This window comes from Canis lupus, chromosome 30, assembly GCF_048164855.1.
Source record: "Canis lupus baileyi chromosome 30, mCanLup2.hap1, whole genome shotgun sequence".
Lineage (NCBI taxonomy): Eukaryota > Metazoa > Chordata > Mammalia > Carnivora > Canidae > Canis > Canis lupus.
The window spans coordinates 22,269,363-22,290,373 of NC_132867.1; the positions used below are offsets into that span (position 1 = coordinate 22,269,363).

The 21,011-nt window shown below is 37.0% G+C and overlaps 1 pseudogene; it reads left to right on the top strand.

The window, feature by feature from the left end:
* The first annotated feature begins 4,438 nt into the window (after positions 1-4,438).
* LOC140621409 (uncharacterized) overlaps positions 4,439-21,011 on the top strand; it is a 58,463-nt pseudogene continuing 41,890 nt past the window's right edge.

Here is a 21,011-nt window from a genome sequence, read left to right on the forward strand (position 1 = left end):
AAATAGAAAACCTGAACAGGCCAATAACCAGGGAGGAAATTGAAGCAGTCATCAAAAACCTCCCAAGACACAGAAGTCCAGGGCCAGATGGCTTCCCTGGGGAATTCTATCAAACGTTTAAAGAGGAAACCATACCTATTCTACTAAAACTGTTTGGAAAGATAGAAACAGTTGGTGTAAAAACTCCATCTCCAAACTTGTTCTATGAGGTCAGTATCACCTTAATTCCAAAACCAGACAAATACCCCACCAAAAAGGAGAATTATAGACCAATATCCCTGATGAACCTGGATGCAAAAATTCTCAACAAGATACTAGCCAATAGGATACAACAGTACATTAAGAAGATTATTCACCATAACCAAGTAGGATTTATCCCCAGGATGCAAGGCTGGTTCAACACTCATAAAACAATCAATGTGATTCATCATATCAGCAAGAGAAAAAACAAGAACCATTTGATCCTTTCAATAGATGCAGAGAAAGCATTTGACAAAATACAGCATCCATTCCTGATCAAAACTCTTCAGAGTGTAGGGATAGAGGGAACATTCCTCGACATCTTAAAAGCCATCTACGAAAAGCCCACCGCAAATGTCATTCTCAATGGGGAAGCACTGGGAGCCTTTCCCCTAAGATCAGGGACAAGACAGGGATGTTCACTCTCACCACTGCTATTCAACATAGTACTGGAAGTCCTAGCCTCAGCAATCAGACAACAAAAAGACATTAAAGGCATTCAAATTGGCAAAGAAGAAGTCAAACTCTCCCTCTTCGCCGATGACATGATACTCTACATAGAAAACCCAAAAGCCTCCACCCCAAGATTGCTAGAACTCATACAGCAATTTGGTAGCATGGCAGGATACAAAATCAATGCCCAGAAATCAGTGGCATTTCTATACACTAACAATGAGACCGAAGAAAGAGACATTAAGGAGTCAATCCCATTTATAATTGCACCCAAAAACATAAGATACCTAGGAATAAACCTAAACAAAGAGGTAAGGGACCTATACCCTAAAAACTATAGAACACTTCTGAAAGAAATTGAGGAAGACACAAAGAGATGGAAAAACATTCCATGCTCATGGATTGGCAGAATTAATATTGTGAAAATGTCAATGATACCCAGGGCAATTTACACGTTTAATGCATTCTCTATCAAAATACTATGGACTTTCTTCAGAGAGTTGGAACAAATTATTTTAAGTTTTGTGTGGAATCAGAAAAGACTCTGAATAGCCAGGGGAATTTTCAAAAAGAAAACCATGGCTCGGGGCATCATAATGCCAGATTTCAGGTTGTGCTACAACCTGTGGTCATCAAGACAGTGTGGTACTGGCACAAAAACAGACACATAGATCAATGGAACTGAACAGAGAATTCAGAAGTGGACCCTCAACTTTATGGTCAACTAGTATTCGACAAAGGAGGAAAGACTATCCACTGGAAAAAAGACAGTCTCTTCAATAAATGGTGCTGGGAAAATTGGACATCCACATGCAGAAGAATGAAACTAGACCACTCTCTTGCACCATACACAAAGATAAACTCAAAATGGATGAAAGATCTAAATGTGAGACAAGATTCCATCAAACTCCTTAGGAAAACACAGGCAACACCCTTTTTGAACTCGGCCACAGTAACTTCTTGCAAGATACATCCATGAAGGCAAAAGAAACAAAAGCAAAAATGAACTATTGGGACTTCATCAAGATAAGAAGCTTTTGCACAGCAAAGGATACAGTCAACTAAAAGACAACCTACAGAATGGGAGAAGATACTTGCAAATGATGTATCAGATAAAGGGCTAGTTTCCAAGATCTATAAAGAACTTCTTAAACTCAACACCAAAGAAACAAACAATCCAATCATGAAATGGGCAAAAGACATGAATAGAAATCTCACAGAAGAAGACATAGACATGGCCAACATGCACATGAGAAAATGCTCGGCATCACTTGCCATCAGGGAAATACAAATCAAAACCACAATGAGATCCCACCTCACACCAGTGAGAATGGGGAAAATTAACAAGGCAGGAAATCACAAATATTGGAGAGGATGCGGAGAAAAGGGAACCCTCTTACATTGTTGGTGGGAATGTGAACTGGTTCATCCCCTCTGGAAATCTGTGTGGAGGTTCCTCAGAGTTAAAAATAGATCTGCCCTACCACCCAGCTATTGTGCTGCTGGGGATTTACCCCAAAGATACAGATGCAGTGAAACTCCAGGCCACCTGCACCCCGATGTTTCTAGCAGCAATGTCCACAATAGCCAAACTGTGGAAGGAGCCTCGGTGTCCATCGAAAGATGAATGGTTAAAGAAGATGTGGTCTATGTATACATTGGAATATTACTCAGCCTTTAGAAACGACAAATACCCACCATTTGCTTTAACGTGGATGGAACTGGAGGTTATTATGCTGAGTGAAATAAGTCAATCGGAGAAGGACAAACATTATATGGTCTCATTCATTTGGGGAATATAAAAAATAGTGAAAGGGAATAAAGGGGAAAGGAGAAAAAATAAGTGGGAAATATCAGAAAGGGAGACAGAACATGAAAGACTCCTAACTCTGGGAAACGAATTAGGGTTGGTGGAAGGGGAGGTGGGCAGGGTGTGGGAGTGACTGGGTGGCAGGCACTGATGTGGGCACTTGACGGGTTGAGCACTGGGTGTTATTCTGTATGTTGACAAATTGAATAGCAATAAAAAATAAATTTATTAAACAAAAGAGAATCCCATCTCCTAAAATAATTTCAAAACATCAAGGATATCATAAATAGCCAACTGTAATACCAAGAACCATTAAATTACAAGTGGAATGTGGAAAAATAGTCAACTGATACCCATACTGAAATGAATCACATAGGTCGGGTAATGGAACTACCTGACAAATATTTCAAAGCAGCCACAATAAGGTTATTTCAACAATTACAAATTCCATTAAAAAAATAAAAACAGTAGACAATACCCTAAAGATATTAAAATTATATATATATACACATATATATTATATACATATGATATATATATAATTTTAAATCTTATATATACATAATTAAAATTATATATATACACATGTATAAAGATTATATCAAAAATTATACAACTGAAAATAAAGTAATTTATAAAAAAAAAAAAAAGACTCATTGAATGGGCTCCATAGCAGAGTGGAGATGACAGGAAAGAATCTATGAACTTCTGAGGAAAAATCAACAGAATATACTCAATCTGAACATCAGAGAGAAAACAGATGAAAGAAGAAGGAAGGAAAGAAATAACAAATCCTTAGGAATATGTGGGTCTGAAAGAGTAAATCTCACATTTTATTGTTTGTATTACTGGCATCACAGGATAGTAAGAGAAAAAAATGAGGCTGAAAAGTTATTAAGAGAAGAGCTCAAAACTTGGCGTATTGGCAAACGACATAAACCTAGAGATTCATGAACCTGAGAAAATCCACATAAAATAAGCCCAAATATATCTGTGCCATGCTATTTTATCATTAAAACTTTTGAAAAATAAGGATAAAGACAAAATCCTGAAAATGGCAAGTGAATAATGATCTTATAAAATAAAGACAAAAACAGTAGTACAATGGTTTACAGGGACTGAAAATAAGAGAACCATCAACCCCAAATTTTATACCCAGAAAAAATATTATTCAGGAATAAAACAGAAATCAGGCATTCTCAAACAGAGGTATGGAGGGAGGGAGAGAAGTGTTACAAAGAGATGTATCCATCATCATTAATGGCTACAAGAATCTTTCAAAACAGAAAGGAAATAACAGAAGCTCATAATGTCAAAAAATGGAATAAGTAGAGGTGAAGAGAAAAAATTTTTCTTCTTCTTACGATTTTCTTATATTACATTAGTTTTTTGAAGCTAACACTCTAAGATTTAATGTGGTACCCACTGAAAATAAAGGAAATATTTAGGAAAATTATATTTTTTCAATGAATAGGGTAAAGGGACATAAGTGAAAGTAGGGATTTGATATTTCATTGGAGAATAAAACAGTATGCTTTGCAGTATACTATAGGGTGTGATGTTACAAACATAAACTGTAACACCCAGAGCAACAAATAAATATACTTAAATATACTATAAGCAAATCAAGACAGAATCTTAAAAATGTCTATGTAACCTAAAGGAAGGTGAGAGAGAGAGAGAGAGAGAGAGAGAAACAGAGAGAGAGGGAGAGAGAATACTGAGAAACAGATGACAAATAAAATAAAAAATTGAGAGCAAACACCTCTATACTCAACATTTTTTAAAAATCCAGTTAGAAAATGGGCAAAAGACATGAGATGTTTCACTGATGAGAATCTATGGATGGCAAATAAGCACAGGAAAAGGTGTTCAACAGCTTTGATCACTAGATAAATGCTAATTAAAATCAGGTTATCAACACATACCTACGAAATGGTTTATAACTGTGATAATATCAAATGGGGATCTGGTGTAACTGGATCACATGCATTTCTGGTGGGCTGGAAAAAAATGGTACAGCTACTCTAGAAAACTATTGGGCAGTTTTTTTTCTAAAATAAAAATTGGTCCAAGTCCCTGCTCTGCAGTGTCAGGCAAACTTGGACCCAAGCTCAAGCTTGGTAATAAACCCTCATGTACTTGCATCAGTGTCAGCTCCTTGGTGGTTTCTTGGATTTTCAGTATTGGGCACAACACAATTGTGTTGGGCACAATTTGGGGGCTCGTCCAGGATCTGAGAGACCCCCAGAACCCCATCCGGAGGGTTTCACGCCTGGTGAGTGCACTCAACTTTTTCCACCTTTTGTGCGCATATTCCCTGAGAACTCTATACTGCATTTTTACCTGTAGGAATTCCAATCTGTATTAGGTCGACATTGGTTTAGGTGGAAGCGCTGGCAGGCCGTCAACCGGGGGTCTTGGGAGACATCCCTTGCCCCTGCCAGGAGGATGGAAGTCCTTATCTGTAAGGAGGGCCGACTGCCAGCCCTTTCATCTGTTTTGTGTCTGCGGCCGCACTGGAATATTTGTCTGTGTTACTGTGTCCTTGTTAATCGTCATATTTGTCTGTGTCTTGGTGTGGATTGGGGACATAATGGGGCAGACACAAACCACTCCCCTGTCTCTTATGCTCTCTCACTTCTCTGATGCTAGGGAAAGAGCTCATAATCTGAGCACAGACATATGGAAAGGGAAATTTCAAATTTACTGCATATCAGAATGGCCAACTTTGAAGTGGGATGGCCCCGTGAAGGAACTTTCCACCTCCCTATTATCTTACAGGTTAAGGCTGTGATCTTCATGGACAAGCTGGATGGCCACCCTGACCAGGTGCCCTATATCCCGGTCTGGCAGGACATGATCGAGAATACCCCTCCTTGGATAAAACCATTTTTACCCCCCAAAGCAGGACCTGCCAACATTCTAGCCCTGCAGAAAGCCAAAGACCAACTCTAAGACCATAGCGCCCCTTTATTGGGTCTTGCAGGATTCCTCTCTGGAGGACCTAATTCTCCTGCCGCCCTACCAGGCACCCCCTCTCCCTTCCACCCACCCACATCAGAGGCACTGGGGGCTGCAGAAGGGGCTCCACCCCTCCCTGACAAGGGAATTCCTGTGGGCGGGCCAGCAGCGGGGATGAGCGGAGGGACCCAGGGGGTGGCCCCACAGGGTGGCCGCACCTCCAAATGCCAGGCCGGCCAACTCTACCCCCCATCCCCTCCCCGCCATGCCCCCCCCCCCTCTATGAGACTGGTGGACAGCCAATGTTATATTGGCCGTTCTCCACCAGTGATTTATATAATTGGAAAACCCAAAATGCAAAGTTCTCTGATAATCTGAAAGATCGAATTGGGCTTTTAGATACTGTTCTCTTTACCCACCAGCCTACTTGGGATGACTGCCGACAGCTCTTGCAGGTTCTCCTCACCACAGAAGAGAGAGAAGGAATTCAGGTAGAAGCCTGGAAGTCTGTCCTGGGAGAGGACAGACAGCCGACTCAAAACCCAGACCTCATAAACACTGCCTTCCCCTTATCCTGCCCCACCTGGGACTACAACTCAGGTGAAGGTAAGGAGAGACTCCGGGTCCACTGCCAGACTCTAATGGCAGGTCTCACAGCTCCCACACACAAGCCTACCAATCTGGCCAAAGTATAATATGTAAGACAGGTAAGGATGAGAGTCCAGCAGACTTCTTAGAGGCTTTTAGACAGCACACCCCTATGAACTCAGAAGCCCCAGAAACAAAGGCCACAATTGTCATGGCTTTTGTTAACCAGGCCACTCTGGACATGAAAAAGAAATTGCAAAGAGTAGAGAGACTAGGAGAGAAGAGCTTGCAAGACTTAGTAATAGTAACAGAAAGAGTCTATAATAATAGAGAAAGTCTGGAAGAGCAACAAACCAAACTAAGTGACCAGCAGACCCTAGACCTGGCCAAGATCCTGCTGGACGACCCACAGGAAAGACGGAGGCACCTCAAGAAGCTGGCTTCAGGGACAGGTAAGGAGGATGGCCCTGGTTCCCATCGAGAGCACCCTAAACTAAACAAAAGTCAATGTGCTTTTTGCAAAGAAAAGGGCCACTGGGTGAAAGACTGCCTTAACAAAAGATCTAAGGCCCCTGCCAAGATCTTGGAAATGGAGGACCTGGACGACTAGGGGAGTCGGGATTTGGCACCCCTCCCCGAGCCCAGGGTAACTCTGAGTGGAGGGGCAACCCGTTGAATTCCTAGTGGACACTGGGGCACAACATTCGGTTTTATTACAAACCCAAGGGAAATAGACAAGCAAGACCTCATGCATGCAAGGGGCCACGGGAACCAACAGTACTCATGGACTACCCGAAGAACTGTGGATCTCAGCATGGGCTGGGGATCCCACTCCTTCATGGTCATCCCTGAGTGTCCCTACCCGTTGTTAGGTCAGGATTTGCTCACCAAGATGGGGGCACAAATTTGCTTCAACCCCGAAGGGGCAAAAATCCTAAACAAGGAGGGGAACCCGATTCAGGTGCTTGTCCTGAGTTTAGAAGACGAATATCCTCTCCACTGAATGCCCTCAGCCCCAATGACTGACATTGACTGTTGGCTACAGGAATTTCCCCAAGCATGGGCAGAAACTGGGGGAATTGGGCTGGCCCGGCACCAACCGGCCATATACATAGAACTAAAGCCAGGGACAGACCCTGTCAGGGTCCACCAATACTCCATGCCTCTTGTAACGCATACAGGAATCACACCCCACATACGGCGACTACTGGACTCGGGCATATTGAGGCCTTGCCAATCGGCATGGAACACTCCCTTGCTGTCAGTTCGGAAACCCCACTCTAAGGATTACAGGCCAGTCCAGGACTTAAGGGAAGTCAACCGGCGAGTAGAGGATATGCACCCTACGGTCCCAAACCCATACACCCTCCTCTCCACCCTGCCTCCAGACAAAACTTGGTATACGGTATCAGATTTAAAAGACTCCTTTTTCAGCTTGCCGTTAGCACCCAAGAGCCAAGACCTTTTTGCCTTTGAATGGACGGACCCTGAGAAAGGCATCAATGGCCAGCTTACCTGGACTCGACTACTACAAGGAAAGATGGAGTACCTCATGCGACATGCAAGGATCACTATTAAAGACTCTCGAGCAATGATAGAGCAGATTGTGGCAAGCTGCCATGCATGCCAGTTAACTAATGCCACTGCCCATGGATCTAACCCAGGCACCCGGCTCCAAGGGGACCACCCAGGAGCCTACCGGGAAGTGGACTTCACTGAGGTAAAACCTGGAAAATACGGATACAGGTATTTACTAGTGTTTGTAGATACTTTTTCAGGATGGACAGAGGCATTTCCCACCAAACATGAAACAGCACAGACCATGACCAAGAAACTGCTGGAAGACATCTTACTGAGGTATGGTTTTCCTGTTAAGATTGGATCAGACAACTGCCCAGGATTCATCTCTAAGGTAACACGGGGAGTGGCACTAGTACTTGGGGCAGATTGGAAATTACATTGTGCACATAGGCCCCAAAGCTCAGGACAGGTAGAGAGGATGAACAGAACATTAAAGGAGACCTTAACTAAATTAGCTCTGAAGACTAGTGGGGACTGCATGACTCTCCTCTCCTTCGCCCTATATAGGAACTCACCCTATAAGATGGGCCTGACTCCCTACGAGATCATGTTCGGTATTCCTCCACCTATTATCCCAACCTAAAACCTGAGGTGCTTGCTGATTTTGATGATCACCAACTCCTTTTCTCCCTCCAAATGTTATAACAAACCCATGAACAGGTGTGGCCTAAGCTGAGGGCCCTCTACGAGACTGGGCCACCCCTGGAACCCCATTGATAACGGCCGGGTGACTGGGTGTATGTCCGGAGATACCAACACCAGACACTTCAACCTCACTGGAAGGGACCAGTGATCGTGATCCTGACCACTCCCACCACTCTCAAGGTCCACGGGATTACTCCCTGGGTCCACTACACCCACGTCCAGCCAGCTGACCCACACACCATTCTCAAGGACTTTGTTCCAGAATGGAAAAACCAACCAGACAAGGAAAATCCCCTAAAGCTAAGACTGTGCCATTCTCACTTACTTCCCACCTCCAAGACTCCCTAGTCTGAGGTTGTCCTTCAAAACAGAAAGGGATTAGACTTAGTCGTCTTACAACAAGGTGGGTTATGTGATGCCTTAAACGAAGGTTTGGCTAGATGTAAATGGGAACGAGAACAGTAACGAGGTTGGTTCGAATCCTGGTTTAATCATCCCCCCTGGCTCACTCTGAGAGCAACCTGGACCCATGATTTGATCCTTTATTAGGTTCCTCTAAGAGGGGGAAATGTGGAGGCCAAGAAAATTAAGGCCATTCCACCTCAAGTTTAGCATTAACACAAGTACAGCCATCTCGGGCCCTTGTGAATAAGAGCTTAAGGCCCTTGAAAGCCCACATCAGAATGAGAACAGAGCTTAACGCCCTTGAAAGTCCCATACTGTAATGAAAACAGAGCTTAAGAAATTCCTCCACCCCTTCTGGAAGTCCCCTAGACCAGCCCATAAAAACCCAGCTGAAACCCACCTCGGGGTCCAAGTCCCTGCTCCGCTGTGTCAGATATACTTGGACCCAAGCTCGAGCTTGTTAATAAACCCTCATGTACTTGTAATAATAACAACAACAATAATAATAATAATACATAAAAAGAATAAAAAATAAAATAAAAATAAAAATTCATCTACCATATTACCCAGCAATTGAAAACTTGGGCACTTATCCCAGAATAATAAAAATGTATGTCCACACAAAAACTGTATGCAAGTATTCATAGAGCTTCAATTGCAACAGCCAAACACTGGAAGTAATCCACATATCTTTCAATGGGTAAATTAAACTCTGGTGCATCCATGCCATGCAGTACTATTTGGCACCAAAAATGCATAAAGAATCCATACACACAACCTGGATGGGTATCAACAACATTACACTGAATGGAGGAAAAATCCAATATTAAAATATTACACACTGTGTGATTACATTTATATAATATTCTTAAAATGACAAAAATATGGAGATAAAGAACAGATCAGTGCTTTCCAGGGTTTCTGGATAGGGTATAGGGCAGGGAGGAGGAAGAGGTAACTGTGAGTATAGAAGGGTAGCATGAGGGAGCCTCAGAGTGAGGGAAAAGTTATGTATCTTGACATCAGATGTTTCCATGAAGCCACAGATGTGATAAGAAAGGATAGAATTATATACACAGAGATAAACATAAAAGAGTGTGGATATAAGTGGTGAAATCTAAGTAAGCTTATTGGTTTGTACTAAAATTTCTTGTTTTGTCAATGTGGTAGTCATGCAAATTATCAACAGAGGGGGAGGAATAGTGGAGGGTACACAGAGCCTCCCAGTACATTTCTTTGCAACGTCCTGTGAATCTGTATAAACATTAAAAAAATAATTAAAACAATATAAGGATGGGCTGCATAATTTTAACAATTACGTAAATATGTTAGGATGATGAAAGCATAAAACTGAAGCATATAGGTCAGCATCAGAATAGACTGTGCACTGTGAAAAATCACAAATAATTCTCAAAATACAAGATTTTCAGAAAAAATCAGCTCAGAGAATTTATTACAAGCAGACCCATGCTATTTTTCATGTCATGTTAAAGGAGTCCGTCAGACCAAAGGAAATGATATGATAGAGACATCAAATCTACAAAAAGCAAAGAGGAGCACCAACACAGTAAATATGAAACTTAATTAAAACAAGTTTTTCCATTGATAAATTTGCTTAATACACAATTAAAACAAATTGATTGCTTAGGGGAAAATAATTATAATAATTACACTGTGGAGTTTATAATTTATATATATATATATATTTATATATAATAAAATGTATACCTGCTATTGTACAAAACCATGGGAAAGGTAGAAATTTAAAATTATAATTATAAAGTATTTATGTTACACATGAAATAGTATAATATTGTAGCAAATTAAAATGTATAAGTTAAAGACAAGTTATAAACCTTAGGCAAGAATTTTTAAAAATCCATATTAAAATAGAAAGGGGTACACTTCATAAGCCCATGATGGAGATTAAATGGATAATTAAAACTAGGTAGTTTGTCTACAGGATCATAGTGGATAAAATAAACACAGAAAAGACAATGTGAAAACACATCATATACCAGTATAATAGACTTGAAGTCCACCATATTCAAGATTACAATAAGTCTAAATTATCTACACGTAGAGACTTTAAACTAGATAAAACAGCAAGACCCAAATGTATTCTGAATTAAAGAAATCCCTTTTAAATAAAAAGGTACAGTCATGTTGAAAGGAAATAGTAGAATATGTTATTCTATGTAGGCACTCATCACAGGAGAGCTGGAGAAACTATACTAATATGAGACAATCTAGATGTCAAAACATGGAATATGACAAGGACTAAAGAAAGATGAGATCATGTTTAGGATGAACAGTGACCCAGGTGGCAAAGAATTATACAAAGAATAGAACAACAAGCAGGACAGAGATTATCCACTCTCCAGGGGAGCAGAGGGGCCAGACATCAAGCAAAATGTCACTCGGAGTTTCTATCAGGCTGGGCCTTTTAGGGGTGCGGGGGGTGTAGGCCTTGAATAGATTCCTTCAGATAGGATGATAAAGGGGTCCAATGATAAAAAAAAAATCACAATGGTAGCAGAATGTTTTTCAAATTAAAAATTTTAATAGACAATCAAAACAATATGTTGACAAAGCTGAAAGGAAGGTTAGAAAAATCTTTACCTTTTGTGAAGGACTTAGCAATTTTTCATATGTTTACACCTAACCCTCATGGTACATGAAAGAAAAGCTGAGAGAAATGTGAAGAGAAACAGAAACACTATTATGGATGGAGACTACAACACCCCTTTCTCAATAGTTGACAGAACAAGAAAACGAATAAGGATATAGAAGAACTGAATATGACTATCAGTATTTTTAGTCATTCATATCATTTTTTATAGTAGAGAATAAAGTCTCAAATACATAAGCTTCTGCCTAAAAAGAAGTAAAAAAAAAAAAAAAAAAAGATCAAAGTAAACTCAGTCCAAAGGACATTAAGAAACTAGTGAAATAGATAACAGGATAACAACAGAGAAAACAAATCATTCTAAAATCTGGTTCTTTTGAAGACATCTTTCACCAGACTCAGAAGATGAAATTTCAGATATTTAAAATGAAAGGTGGGATATCACTATAAATAATACAGACATTAAAAATATAATAGAATACAATTAACAACTTTGTGGCAAAGCATTCCATAAATGATACAAAGCCTATCATAACTATTTGGGATCTATTGAAAGAATGTAAGGATAGTGTGGTCTTTAAAAACTAATTAATATGGATTATCATATAAACAGACCACAAATATAATGCAACATTTATTCATGATACGACTATCCTAGCTAACTGAAAATATAGAGGAACTTCCTTAACCTAAACAAAGACAGCTAACAAAAACAGTTTACACCATATTTAATGATCAAATACCAAATGATATTCTTCTAATATTAGGGATAAAGAAAAATGTTCAGATTCATAAATTTTATTCAACATTATATTGCAATACATAGTGCAACAGGCCATAGAAAGTAATTGTATAAATAAGAAAGGAGGAATTAAAACTGCCTAGCCAAGATGTTCTTGATTTCTTCACCCACTTCTATAGTTATAACAGAATTATTGTTTAACACCACCAAAATTTTATTTTATTTTTCATATTTTACTAACTTATTTGAGAGAGAGACAGCAAGAGAGAGAGCACGAGTGAGGAGAGGGGGAAGCAGGCTCCCCAAGAGTAGGGAGCCTTTTGGGGCTCGATTCCAGGACCCTGGGATCATGAACTAAGCCAAAGGCAGATGCTTAACCAACTGAGCCACCCAGGTACCCCAACATACCAAAATTTTAAGTGATTTGTGATGTACTACTTAATGTAAACTTACTTAATGTAAACTTAATGATGTAAACTTACTTAAATGTAAGTCTCTGAACAGGGAGGTACAGCAATATCCCAGGAAAATGATAATGGTGACTTGAAAAATTTGTAACAGTGATGTTAATACACACAAATGCTGGATATATATTTTGAACATGGGAGATGTCTTTCAGACACCTAAGTGGACAGGCTAGGAAAGCAGTTGAATATAGAAAATAGGATTTTTAAGAAGGATCTCTGGTTGGAAGGTAGACATTTGAAAGTAATCAGAAATTATATAGTATTTAAAATCATGAGACTGTATGAACAAAACTATGGTAGTGAGTTTAGTTAGACAAAGGGAGAAATTTAATAATTCTTGGCACTTCAATATGGAAAAGCTGAGAGATGTATAAAATGAAAGGTGGATACTGAGAAGTCGACAAGGCTAAAAGAAAACCAGGTTTTTTAAATGAAAGACAAAAGAAACAAATAAAATTAGAAGCTGAAGTGATCAACAGTATTAGATTATGCTGAATCAAAAGAAGAACCTAAAATTGATATGAAAGTAACCGGTAAGTAGGTCGAGGTCAGTTTCAGTAAAGTGGTAAGCAACATTCTGATTGCAGTTAACTTATGAGAAGTTTTGCAGAGTAAAAATTAGAAGAATATAGACAACTATTTAGATAAATTTGGCACACAGGAAAATGGAGGGAAGTAGGTCAAGAGAATATTTTTCTCTTCTTTTTAAGATAATATTGAAGAAATAAGAATATGTTTGCATACTTATAAAAATAATCCATTAACAAGGGAAAATGAAAAAAAACTGTAACGGTAAGATGTTTGAGATTAACCTATTTTAAAATTATAATTCATAGGTGAGATTTAATTTTTAAGCTGATATATTTATACGAATTGAAGAATAAAGTCAATTTCTTTCCCATTACTAAAAATAAATCCTATTGTTTTGACCATATAGATTGCTGATAAGTTTGTAAAGTAGATATTTTCCATAGATTAAATGAAATCAATCTACAAATATACATATTTAGAGAATTATATGTAAAACACATAATAATATAAATGTATTACAATATATACAGTTTACATTATATGAAAAATTTTATATTTTTATTTTCTAAAACTGTAAGTGCATTATATTAAGCAGGACTTCTTTTTTTAAGATTTAATTTACTTATTAGAGAGAGAGCATGAGCAGGGTGGGGGGGTCAGGGGGAGGGGGAGAAACAGACTCCCCCTTAAGCAGGAGGCCCAATGTCAGCTCCATGTCAGGTTTGATCATAGGACCCTGAGATCATGACCTGAGCCAAAGGCAGATGCTTAACTAAGTAACCCAGGCATCCCAAGAAAGACTTCTCTAAAAGCATAACAAGTATATTTGCATTATTTCTCCTCAAAATTTTTATTACATTTTTATATTACTAAGATTACAATTTTTATAGATGAAATTTAGAAACAATAATATATTCTAACTTAAAAAATTGCTTTCATAGCATTACACACAATAATGAATGATCTCTTCTTTTCAGGATAAGTTAGAAATTATGTCATATTACATTAACATATCACTTGAAATGATTTGGTAAAAAAAATACGATTCTAGAGATTGACAAACTAATGACTCTAAAAAGTAAGAAATTATATAATGAGATGATTTTTATTTTTTATTGTTTTATTTTATTTTATTTTATTATTTTATTTTATTATTTATTTTATGAATGACTGCACAAATTTAAAATTCTCAGCAAAAAAAATCATTTTTGAGTAAGGACAATTATGTGAGTTTCAGTGTATGACTTTATAGGCATCCAAAGGATTGAATGATACTAACATAAATGTCATGTAAATGTCATATTTTTACTACTCTTCATGTAAAATATAGTCATTTTATAGCTTATATTACAATAAAAAATATAAATCAGCTTCATGATAATTTATTACTGCAACAATATATATTCTTCATCTAAAGATATCAACTACTTGAAAACCGTAGATTCATTATTCCTTCAAAAGATGTAATTCTGAGAGTCAGGGACCATGGGAAAAGCCCCAGGTAAAAAATACTACAGATCTGGGGGGCTTCCTATTGGCTGTTATTGCTAAACCACTTCTTGCCCAGCTAAACCAGGATGCGGCCCAACTGTACTCAAAAACAGCCTCAGCCATAGTCTGCTCATGCACAGAAAACAGTGACTCTACAAATCTTAAGGACGGCAACTCCAGAAAAGCACCAGTGAGCTGCCTTGGTTGCCTGACAGTATCAACCAATCAGGAAGAGGCACTTTTTCTATCCCTCATTAGTATATCAGAGGGGAGTGGGACTTTTGGGCAGGGACTTTCCATTTCTGCAGGGCTCTCTTTTGTTAGGAGAAGCCAACCTAACCCACTGCCTGGTGGTTCTGAGAGAATTTCTTCAGGCTGAGCTGTAGCCTCAATAAAGCCTTAACTGTGCCTTTGATTTTTGGGTCTGGCCTCCTATCATTGTCAAGCCCAAGCCCCTGACTCTGGTAACACTTCCAATACGTTTGTACTATTTAGACAATTAAAAAGGCTCATTTAAGCCACTTCAACCAATTGTGTACAAATTATGTTACTAAACTCAATTCCCCTCCAGAACTTTCTTTGACCTTAATCATCACTGAAATTAAAATATAATTTAAAATAATATTTTTGCAGTGAGGTAAGAAAAATGATAAATTTCAAGCATTAAATGGCATTATCAGAGATAAATATCTATGAGAAGATAGAACATAATATTAGTTCAAGAAGAAAACTAAAATAATCAATAGTACAACTGTTAAAGACAACCTATTTATTTTTAAAATAATTATGAACATTAAATCACTATGAAATTTAAATATAATTAAGTGTACTTAAAAGATCATGAGATTATAAAAATGCTAATTTTTACAACATGTATTATTTACCAATATTTAAATTAAAACGAAAAAGGTTAGATGTCAAAATTTTTAAAGTCATAAAACATATGAATTACTTATGGAAATATCAAATACCACAGACTTGATCTATAATGTAAGTCTCAACAAATGCTGAAGATTTACTTTCATGAATAAAATAATCTTTGATATATTGTATTTGGTTTGGTAGACACTTAAAAAAATGAATTTTTTGAATGATAATGCCCCAAAACTTGAGCAAATATCAAAGAAAAGGAGCTGGATTAAATATTCATTATTAGAACTTAAAAGGATAGGGATCCCTGGGTGGCTCAGCGCCTGCCTTCGGTCCAGGGCATGATCCTGGAGTTCCGGGATTGAGTTCCCACATCGGGCTCTCTGCATGGAGTCTGCTTCTCTCTCTGCCTCTCTCTCTCTCCCTCTGTCTCTCATGAATAAATAATAAATAAAATCTTTTTTAAAAAAGAACTTAAAAAGATAAACAAATATGGCAGACATTACAATTATAAGTCAATATAAAATGTTATGCTAATACATTGAAAAATATAGACAAAATGTCATATACATAAAGAAAGTTTCTAAATTTGATTAAACATATAATACTCCTAAAATCATTTTAATCATGCTATATGGCCGTTAAATATATTTCAACACACGTTTCTGGATATTTGTATAATTTTGATCCTTTATTCTATCAAGATGGTGCATTTCAGCAATTTGTTTTCTAAACCTGAACCAATCCATGATTAGGATGATCCCTTTGCAGTGTTTTATATTATTGTATTAATATTTTAATATTATATTGTGTTTTTCTATATTGTATTTTTATAGCTAAATTCATGAGTGTTAGAAGTCTGTAATTTTCATTTCTTTCTTTATTTTTTAACTAATTTTCATTTCTTATAATATCTTTGTCAAGCATTAGTATAAAATCTTGCTAACTCCATTACATGACTTGGAAAATGTTCTATATTTCATAATATATTTTTTAGAACAGTTAGACTTTCAAATTTGTTTGATAAAACTCACAAGTCATTTGGCTCTGGCCTTGAATTTGAGAAAAATCTTTAAAATACAAATTAAGTTATTTTCATACTTTTAAATTATTCTTTTATAGAGTTTTGTTTTCTTATGACTTTTCTATTTCATCTAAAATGTCAATTTTATTTGTTAAAAAGTATTAATATTTGCAAATTACCATTTTAATATTTGGTATAATATTGTGACTTATCCTGTCTTGTCTGACATTAATAATTGATAGTGTTTCCTTAATTTAAATGTTTATCCTATTAATAAGTAATAAAACATATTATTCTGAACTTTTTATAGATTCCACTAATTTCCACTGTAGTCTTTATTATTGCCTCTCTCCTAGATGCACTAGGTCTAATATATGCTTTTCATTTTAACTTCTTAATGTGGAGGTTTCCATCCACATCTATTGAAATTGAACATTTCTTTTGTCATGTATGTAGTATTACAGACATAAAGATTTTTAAAAATACTGTTTTAATTTTATCCCAAGGATTTAATTATATGGTATTTTTACTATCTTTTGATTAATAATATTTTCTAATTTATTTCATGATTTCCTCTTTATTTCATAGGTTATCTAGAAGGGTCATGTGAATTTGTAAATATTTGAGAATTTTCTAGATACCTTATTGTTGCTGAATGCTAATTTGATATCAGGAAACAGAACAATCTAATACTTCAATCATTTGAGGTTAGTAAACATCTTCCATACCCGCATTTTTAATTTGTTTGCTATTTGTTAAATTAAGATATGTACCTGAAAAATACAATCTAAAATTGTTGATTGTAGTATTTCTATAAATAACTTTTTTTTTTTTTTTAAGAGAGGGAGAGAGTGGGAGTAGGGGAGACAGAGGGAGAAAGAATCTTAAGCCTAATGTGGGGCTTGATCTCAAGACCCTGATCATGTCCTGAGCCAGGGACACTTAAATGACTGAGACCACCCAGGCACCCTATAAATAACAGATTTGTCAAATGAGTGATTAGAGTTATCCAAATAGCCAATACTCTTACTTTTCAGTCAGCTTCTTCCACAAATTTTAGAGAAAATACAACTAAATCTATAATCATACTTATAGAATTTTTATTTTATTGATTGATTAATTGATTGATTGATTTATTGATTGATTGAGAGACATGGAGAGATAGAGAGAGAAAGAGAGAGAAAGAATGGCAAAGACACAGGCAGAGGGAGAAGCAGGCTCCATGCAGGGAGCCCAACATGGGACTTAATCCCGGGTCTCCGGGATCATACCCTGGGTTGAAGGCAGCACTAAACTGCTAAGCCACCAGGGCTGCCCTAGAATTTTTTATTTTAAAAAATCAATTACTACTATTCTATTTAGAAGTTTGCTACTATATGCATATAATTTTTGAAACAGAATATTCTACCATAAATTCACACTATCATTCTGAGATTATTCTCTTTATTTCTGGTAACACAAAGCTAGATTCAACTGATTTTGTGTTTAATATTGGGTATTTTTTTCATTTTCTTATTTTCAAACTTGTCTGAAATTTTGTATATAGTTATATACATTAACTAAGACTTGCCTTGTTTTCCATCCTGATAGCCTCTGCCTACTATATTGTTTGACGGGAGACTATGGTAGTTACCTGAAGCTAGGTTAAAATCAGGTCATAGGAAAAATTATAATAAAATGCCTACATTATTTTCAAATTCTCTTAATCTAGCTAAAGCATATCCAAAATATGTAAAAAAGAAAAAAAAATAAAAGCTGTCTTTAATACAAAAAAATTATGTTGTTATTTATTTGTATTTTCTGTAATTACTGAAAATTATTGAGATTAAGTTTACCATTTTATTATTCCTTTCCACTCTCCCTTCATGCTGATTTATTTTTGCTTTTTTTTTTAAGACTTTATTTATTTATTCTCTACTAGAGAGACACACACAGAGAGAGAGGCAGAGACATAGGCAGAGGGAGAAGCAGGCTCCATTCAGGGATCCCAATGTGGGACTTGATCCTGGGACTCCAGGATCACGCCCTGAGCCAAAGGCAGACACTCAACTGCTGAGCAACCCAGGCATCCCACTGTTTTCTATTTTCACCATCTGTTTACTTTTATTTCTCTTTTCCTTCCTTGGCATTGATCAATAGTGTTTTTAATATTCTATTCCTACCCTTTTATTTGTTGTTGCCTATATTTATTTGTGGTACATGTGGTAGATCTTACAGGAAATTAAAATGTCCTTTTTAGTCATATTCTATAGAGTACCAGTACTGTAACCGTTCACATAAAATGGGACTCTTCACAACAGTATAATTCTACTGCTCCTATGTATGGAAGATTATATGTCCAATTTGTTACTGAATATAATTTGTACTATATCTTTAATATCCTTACCAGACACTTGATTTTTGTCACATTTGCTGCTATCTTTTCCTTGGCACTCTTTATCCTTTGCAGCTGTTATTCCAAAATCTACTTTAATATTTTCTCCACTTCAATCTCACAGTTCTCTTATAAATCTTTAGAATGATCTTTCTATAACATGCATCCCATGTCACCTTTCTGCCAGTGTTTGCAGTACTTTCCCATTTTCTGTAGACTCAAATAACCCCTTGGGATGACATACAAGAAGTCCCATATTTTATTTATTTGTTTCTCAAAATACACCCTCCAGAAATATAGGTTATCTTCCAGCAATACATAACACCTAAATATTTCCAAACATGACACATTCTGTCACACATTCATGTCTTTGCACATGGTATTATTTTTTCTGACTAAAATAACTCAAGGATCAGTTTCAGAATTAGGTTTTTTAAAGAATAATTTGTTGTATGCAATCCTAAGAGTTTTTTTATATTTCTTGTAAAATTATCAAATTATATAATTCTCTTCTGCTTAATTACATTTTTAAAAATAGGCCACAAAAATCCTAGAATTTTCTTCATTCTTTTCAGGGAATTTTCAGTAAGTACTGGTAACATAAGAAATAAGTCATTTTCAACAAGATTGCAAAGACAATTCAGTGGGCAAAGAGTAACAAATAATAGGGAGACAACTGAATATACATTTCCAAGATAATAAGGTGAAACCACTTCCTTACAGCATGCACAAAAATTAACTCATAATGGATCATAGATCTAAATGTAAAAGCTAAAATTAAGAAACTCCTAGAAATGAAAATTAGTAGTGAGCATTCATGATCATAGATCATGATAATAGCAAAGTTTTCCTAGACACTCCACCAAAATCACAAGCGACAAAAGAAAAATATAAACCCTGAACTCACCTTTTCCCATGGACATACCCAATTTATACTTACATATAGAACAATTCTTCCTTGGGAAGAACAAGAGTTGGGCTGAAAAGCTTTAGCATAACAAGGGATAGAGGAACTACACAGAGACTAGCAGGAGAGATAGAGACAGAGTAAAGATAGGAATCTCATCCCCAGTGCTTTGAATTGCAGGGGAGAGAGGATCCTACTGTGGGATCTGCTTATAGATTTATGCACCTAGGGGCACAGAAAGAAAAAAAAAAGCCATGGTTAAAAGGGAAACTAAAGTGGAAGTGAAAGAAACCTAATCACTAACTCTAGAGGATCTGCCAAACATTGGGAAACTGTTGGAACCTCTCCCTAGTGGGGGTTGCTGCTCAGAACCATCATTTACATTCACCTCCAGCTCGATAGCCCAGATGGGAGCACAGTCTGGGCATTCTAGCTAGCCTGTTGCATCAGTGAGCCCCAGGTCATTAGTCCTTACCAGCTCTAGCTATCTCCCCACAAGATAGTCCTGGTACCAGTGCCTTCCTGAACTCCAGGTGTCCTACCAAGGCTGCTCCAACACAGCACACAACCAGACAATACTAGCCTGTGCTCTTACATCTCCAGCTGTCACACCAAGCCAGCATGGATGCAAAGCACCCAAGACACCCTTGGTTGACACTAACTTCTGTTACAGTGATGTAAGCTGAAAAGCCTTATGCAAAGTAACATGGGACTCTCCAGCTCAAGCCTGATTCAGATCCAGCCAGGGAACTAAATTTTTCAGACACATGCAGTCTCCAGAGAGGATATTCCAACACAAGGATACCCTTTCAAGATGAAGAGAAGAAACGATTTCACCTCATTCATAGAAATAAACACAGAGAATCAACCAAAATGACAGGACAGAGGAATATGCTTGAAATGAAATAACAGTACATACTCATACATACATACATACGTACATTCAGACAAAGAACTGAACAAAATGGATAAACAATCTAACCTGAGAAATAGTTCAAAATAATGGTGATAAAGATACTCACCAGACTTGGATGAACTCAGTGAGGACCAACAAAGAGACAGAAAACATAAACAAAAGAACCAGCTGAAATTAAAGATTATAATAACTGAAATGGAAAATACACTAGAGGAAAGTAACAGATTAGCAGGAGAATGTATCAGTGATCTGAAAGACAGGAAAATGGAAAGTACTTAAGCTAACAGCAAAAAAAAAAAATAATAATAATAATAGTAAGTTAAGGGACCTTTAGGATAACATCGAGCATTCTAACATGCATATTATAGATGTCC